A 7,567-nucleotide genomic window follows, 5' to 3' on the forward strand; every position below is an offset into this window, starting at 1 on the left:
AAGACCTAAATGAAAGATCTCTGTGAGTGAGATCCCAGTGGAAAGAACGGGGCCATCAAAGAAGGAGGTACCTTTCTCTGAAGGGAAGAGAGAACTTCCACTTTGACTATGACCCTGTCGGAATAAAATCGAAGTCGGCAAACCCTAAAGGCTTCCATAGCCCTGGCAACTCATGACTAGAGCCTAGGGAGATTACTGACGCCATAAACAAGAGTGCCAAATTGTTAAATCAACAACAGGAGTCACTGTGTACTTACGTCTCATGTAGGATCTGTCCTTAATGTGTTGTCCAATGTGAAGTAATGCTATAACTAGTACTGAAACAGTATTTTTACACTTTGTATTTCTGTGTGGGTGCAAACTGATGAAATCCTTACTTAGTATATACTGAATCGATCTTCTGTATATAAAGATAATTGAAAATGAAAAAAATAACCTTGGTTTTAAATTGGAAATTGCATAGAAAATTAATCAATTTTTAAAAAAATATATCATGTAGGATCTCTGTCCTTAATGTGCTGTACACTGTGATTTAATGCTATAAATAGTACTCAAACAGTATTTTTCACTTTGTGTTGCTATGTGGGGGCAAACTGTTAAAATCTTTACTTAATATATACTAAACTGATCTTCTGTATATAAGAGAAATGAAAATGAATCTTGATGTGATTGGAAGGGGAGAGGGAGCGGGAAAGGTGAGGGTTGCAGGTGGGAGGGAATTACACGGTGGGGGAAGCCATTGTAATCCATAAGCTGTACTTTGGAAATTTATATTCATTAAATAAAAGTTAAAAAAAATTGAAACTAATGAATCGGAACTACTAGTTATGTAAGAAAGAAATTTAAAATAATGTCAATTTAAATAAGTTGAAGATTTGTATGGAGGTGACCATTTTTTAAAAAAAGATCTAGTTATTTATTTGAAAGGCACAGTTACAGAGAGGAGGGAGAGACAGAGAGAGAGATCTTCCATCCACTGGTTCACTCTTCAAATGGCCACAACAGCCGGAGCTGGGCCAGTCCAAAGTCAGGAGCCAGGAGCTTCTTCCTGGTCTCCCACATGGGTGCAGGGGCCCAAAGACTCATACCATTCTCCACTGCTTTTCTCAGGTGCATTAGCAGAGAGCTGGATCAGAAGTGGAGCAGCATGGACTTGAACCGGCACCCACATGGGATGCCGGTGTTGCAGGCAGTGGCTTTACCCACCACACAGAGTGTCGGCCCCTGGAGGCTACCATATATATAAGTACATGAAAATATCTTACGTAATTCCTAAATGATATGTGCATATATATTAAAGTACATACTGAAGAATGGAGATGATAAGCACAACATTCAAAGCTATAGTTACCTCTAGAGATAAAAGCAAGGAGGCAAAGACACACAGTAGCTTCAACTGTATCTGCAATGTAGAGCTGTCTTTAAAAAACTGATCAGGGCCAGCATTGTGGCATAGCGGGTTAAGCTGCTGCCTGCAATGCCATCATCCCATATAGGTACTGGTTCAAGTCCTGATTGCTCCATTTCTGATCCAGCTCCCTGCTAATGTGCCTGGGAAAGGAGCAGCAGATGGCCCAAGTATCTAGGCTCCAGCCACCCACATAGGAGGCCCAGAAGAAGCTCCTGGCTCCAACCTGGACATTATGGCCATCTGGGGAGTGAACCAGGGAATGGAAGATTTCTCTGACTCTCCTTCTCTCCCTGTGTAATTCTGCATTTCAGATAAAAATAAATAAATCTTTAAAATTAACTAAGGGAAATATTTTGAGACAATAAAACTTGATGACAGGTGCAAGGTGTTAAGTTAGTTTGTATACATGTCTGTAAATTTAAAGTATTTCATAATAAAATATCCAAATGAAATATGGTATAACAGAGAACAGTCTAAAAATAAATGACAAAAAAAAGGTGATTTCCATATATTTCATTGCAGTCCTTTTTTGAGAAATACTGCTTACAGGAGCATCTGTTACTATGTCTAGGTCCTTAACTTTGAAGGGGCCTGTCTCCCTTCAGAGACTCACAGAATGAACTATTTCTACTACAGCAATTACATTACAGTTTTGCATAAAACAACAAAGTGAGAATAATCACAAAATACATATTATGAATAACAGGAAAATAAAAGCAGTAACAATTTTTTTTAATTCATTTTTATTTGAAAGGCAGAGTCACACACACACTGAGATCAAGAGAGGGGTGGGGTAGAGAGACAAAAAGAGATTTTCCATCCAAGAATTCACTCCCTAAATGGCTGCAAGAGACAGGGCTGGGTCAGGCCAAAACCAGGAGCCTGAAATTGCATCTGGGTCTCCCACGTGGATGGCAAGGGCCCAAGCACTTGGGCCATCTTCTGCTGCTTTCCCATGTGCATTAACAGGGAGCTGGATCAGAAGCAGAGCAGCCAGGACTTGAACTGTGGATCCCATATGAGATGTGAACATTGCAAGTGGCAGGTTAATCCACTGTGCCACAATACTACCCCAAAGCAAAATGTTTATAAAAATATTACCAATGTGTTTGTCCTATGCTGGCAAATATCCCACAGGACAGGTAACAGCAGATGAAATACAGAAATTAAATATGTTTTGACCACTCTAATAGAGATTTGGCAGTTCCTCTTCTATTCAGAAAACACTGAGGTGATGATTTTGAGTAACACTGGCAACTGTCAAGCTGTCATAAAATTTTCTAAAACATCAAAAGGTGAAAGTTCAGAGATGAAAAAACTCACTTGGTGTCCAAGTAAGAGTTTACTGGCCTATTATTCTGCATGTTCATATTCTACCATCTATATTTCAGGACACAAAGTGATTCAGTGACAAATTCTGAAATTTTGTTACAAGGAAGAACAGATCAAGAAGTATGTAGAACTTTGCCTCATGAAGAGAACTCAAGACAGCAAAACTGTTTTCTATTTGTTGTCCACGAATTATGCCCCATTTCCTTTCATAGCTTCTTCAAATTCATGTGTCTTCATGTTCAAACACAATGGCACCACACTTAACCAATGTCATGAAAATGCAATCCAGAGGCTCGCACTACAGTATAATGAGTTAAACCACCATCTGTAGTGCTAGCATCCCATGTGGGTATGGATTCGAGTCCCAGTTGCTCCATTTCCAATCCAGTTCCCTGGTAATGGCCTGGGAAAGCATCAGAAGATGGCTCAAGTGTTTGGACCCCTGCTCCCATGTGGGAGACCTGGATCAAGCTCCTGGCTCCTGGCTTCAGCCTGGCCCAGCCCTGGTCATACAGGGGAGTAGACAAGTGATAGAAGATCTCTCTCCTATGATTCAACATGGGAAGCAGGATACAGAGCAGACTCATAAAATGGCAGATGTCCTAAACAGCAGTCTGGCCTCAGAATCAGCCCTTAAGGCATTCGGATCTGGCTGAAGAGCCCATGAGAGTATTTTAGGCATGGAAAGCCAAGCCACTCTGGGGAAAAAAAAAAAAACACCTAAATGAAAGATCTCTGCAAGTGAGATCCCAGTGGAAAGAACGGTGCCATCAAAGAAGGAGGTACCTTTCTCTGAAGGGAGGAGAGAACTTCCACTTTGACTATGGCCTTGTCAAAATAAGATCAAAGTCAGTGAACTCAGGGGGCTTCCATGGCCTTGGCAACTCATGACTAGAGCCTGGGGAGATTGCTGACGCCTTAAACAAGAGTGTCAATTTGTTAAGTCAACAACAGGAGTCACTGTGCACCTACTCCTCATGTAGAATCTCTGTCCTTAATGTGTAGTTCAATGTGAATTAATGATATGACTAGTGCCCAAACAGTATTTTGCACTTTGTGTTCTGTGTGGGGGCAAACTGATGAAATCTTTACTTAATATATACTAAATTGATCTTCTGTACATAAAGATAATTGAATATGAATCTTGATGTGAAAGGAATGGGAGAGGGAGCGGGAGATGGGAGGGTTGCGGGTGGGAGAGAAGTTATGGGGGGAAGCCATTATAATCCATAAACTGTACTTGGGAAATTTATATCTACTAAATAAAAGTTTAGAAAAAGAAAAAAAAACAACAACAAACAAACAAAAAAAGAAGATCTCTCTCCTCTCTCTCTCTCTCTGTCTCTCCTTCTGTCCCCATTACTCTGACTTGCAAATAGATAAATAAATCTTTTTTAAAATCAATCCAAATTACATGAAAAAAGACTTTGCATAGCAAAAATGATCTTAATCAAAAAGAACAAAGCTGGAGGCATCACTACAGCAGGATTCAAAAATACACTATAAAGGTATAGTAATCCTAACAGCATGACACTGGCATAAAAAAGATAAAACAGAATAGAGAGGCCAAAAATAACTCACACATCTATGGTCATTTGATTTTTGACAAAGGTACCATGAACACACTCGGAAAGGACAGTCTCTCCAATAAAGTATGTTGGGAAAACTCATTATCTACAAACAGAAGAATGAAATCAAACTCTTATCTCAACCCTTATACAAAAATCAACTCAAAATGGATTAAACACAATAAAACTACTAGAAGAAATCATCAGGAGAAAAGCTCCAGGACGGCCGGCGCCGTGGCTCAACAGCTAATCCTCCGCCTTGCGGCGCCGGCACACCAGGTTCTAGTCCCAGTCGGGGCGCCGGATTCTGTCCCGGTTGCCCCTCTTCCAGGCCAGCTCTCTGCTGTGGCCCGGGAGGGCAGTGGAGGATGGCCCAAGTACTTGGGTGCCTGCACCTGCATGGGAGACCAAGAGAAGCACCTGGCTCCTGGCTTTGGATCAGTGCGGTGCGCCAGCCGCAGTGCACCGGCCACGGTGGCCAATGGAGGGTGAACCAATGGTAAAGGAAGACCTTTCTCTCTGTCTGTCTCTCTCACTGTCCACTCTGCCTGTCAAAAAAAAAAAAAAAAAAAAAGCTCCATGACATAGTAGTAGTTCTGGGCAGTATAGATTTCATGTATATGATCCCCAAAACACAAGCAATGAAAGCAAAAACAGACAAAAAAAGACTTCACGAAATTAAAAGACTCCTGCACATAAGAAAAAACAAGTAATCAAATGAACAGATAATCCACAAATTGGGAAAAAAATTTACGTGCCACATCAGACAATGAGCTAACCCCAGAATACACAAGGAATTCAATCAACTGCTTAATAAAAGGATAACAACCAATCTTATTTTAAAAAGGGTTTGAACAAGTATTTCTCAAAAGACATACAAATGTCTAAGACTTAAAATCCTCAACATATCTAATTTTTAGTGCAGTACAAATGAAAACCATAGTGAAATCACTTCACAACTATTAGATTTGCTATTACCAAAAAGATGAAAGATAACAAATGTTAGTGAGGATGTAAAAAACAGGAAACTCTTACACACTGTTAGATATATTGCAAGTTAGCCATTTTTGAAAACAACCTGGAAATTTCTCAAAAAAAGAAATAAACACACCAAAAATTACCAAATGATCCAGCAGTCCCACTACTAGGTATATATGCCCAAAGAAAGTAAAATGACTATGTCCAAAGGATGTTTTCATTCTCATGTTGACTGTATCATTATTCACAGTAGCTAATATATGGAAACACAGGTAAATGGAGTTTAAAAATGTGTATACAACAGAATACTACTCAACCTTAGGAAAAAAAACCAGAAAATTCTGCAAGTTACAACGTGGATGAACCCAGAGGATATTGTGTTAAGTGAAATAAGCTACACACAGAGACATATATCACATAATCTCATTTACATATGGAAAATAAAAAAGTCAAATTCAGGGTTGGCACTGTGTGCAACAGGTTAAGACACCACCTGCGATGCCAGCGTCCCAAATCAGAGTAGTGGTTCGAGTCTTGGCTGTGCTGCTACTGAGCCAGCTCTCTGTTCACATTCCTGATAAAGCAGAAGTTGGCCTGAGTACTTGAGCCCTGCCACCCACGTGGGAGACAGATGGTATTCTAGGCTCCTGGCTTTGGCCAGACCCAGGCCTGGTCACTGAAGCTGTCTGGACAGTGTAGTGACCCAGCAAATGAAACATATCTCTCCCTGTCTCTCTGTTACTCTTTCAAATAAATACTTTTTAAAAAGTCAAGGCCACTGAAGTGGAGAATAGAATGATGGTTATGCCAGAGGCTGGGGACAAGGGAAACCACTGGAGAAAAGAGAGATGATGTTCAGCAGGTGCAAAGTTACAATCAGGAAAAAGAAGCTAACTGTGGTTGGTAATAATGTATTCTATATTTCAAAATAGCTAAAGGAGAATTTTAAATGTTCTCACCACATCTGAAGTAACAGTTATGCTAATTACTATAATTTAATCATGTAGGTATTTAAATACCACTTCATATCCCCATAAAGATGTCCAATTTTTATTTGTCAATTAAAAATATGATGAAGGACCAGCATTGCAGTGCAGCAGGTTAAGCCTTCACTTCAGTGCTAGCATCCTGTTATCACAGTGCTGGTTCCAGTCCCAGCTGCTCCACTTCTGATTCATCTTCCTTCTAACAGGCCTGGGAAAGCAACAGATGATAGTCCAAGTATTTGGGTCTTTGCCACCAGGTGGGAGACCAGGAAGAAGTTCCTGGCTCCTTGCTTTGGCCTGGTCCAGTCCTGGATGTTGAGTTCATTTGGGGAATGAACCAGCAGATAAAAGATCTCTCTTTCTCTATTGTTCTGCCTTTCAAATAAATAAATATTTTTTAAAATGAAATTTGAAAAAATAATTTAAAAATTATATGAAACATGGCAATGACAAGAAATATAAATGAAAGACTCAAGAATAATCAAAATATAAGGGTGAGATTTCAATCATTTAGTCCCACTATATATACAATGTTAAGGAAATGAGTCACTTGATTCCACTGCTGAGAGGAATCACTTAAAAAGACATAGCTGTAACATCTGGAGGTATCACTAAAGGAAGATATGGAGAGAAAACACACATCTGTCACAGAAACTTCAGAAAACTTGATCATCATGAGCCACGTAGAACATATACAAAGAAAATTACCATGTCTGGATAACTCAGTATCTACAACGACTCATAAATAATCATGGCATTGAGTTACCAAGAAAAGAATAAGTGACTTCATTCATGGAATATGGAGAAATGACTCTAAGCTCCTAACGCAAAAATTCACCTGGAAAACTACATGTCAATGATTTTTTAAAGTAATGAGAGGATTCTTCCCTTTAGTATTAGGATACACTATAAGGATGTAATAATCCAAAGAATGAGGTAACATCACAAGAACACACAACTGGAGCGATGTGGCGCACTAATCTCCAGACAGGAGATGGAAGTTAGTGATCGTTGATTAAGGAGCATCAGGACTCAGTAAGTGACTGCCTAATTAACGATACAGAAACACTTGGTCAACTATTGTAAATATTGTTTCTTTGGGGGACTTACAGTCTTACCTCAAACCACAGCAAATAAATTTCAGATGGGAAGAGTTTTTAAAAAGCTTTCAAAGAAGGTCATGATTGGGAATGGCACTGTGATGTAGAGGGTTAAGCCACCACTTGTGGCGCTGGCATCCCATATGGGCACCAATTCGAGTCCCAGCTGCTCCACTTCTAATCCAGCTCCCT

This window comes from Lepus europaeus, chromosome 1 (assembly GCF_033115175.1).
Source record: "Lepus europaeus isolate LE1 chromosome 1, mLepTim1.pri, whole genome shotgun sequence".
Classification (NCBI taxonomy): Eukaryota; Metazoa; Chordata; class Mammalia; order Lagomorpha; family Leporidae; genus Lepus; species Lepus europaeus.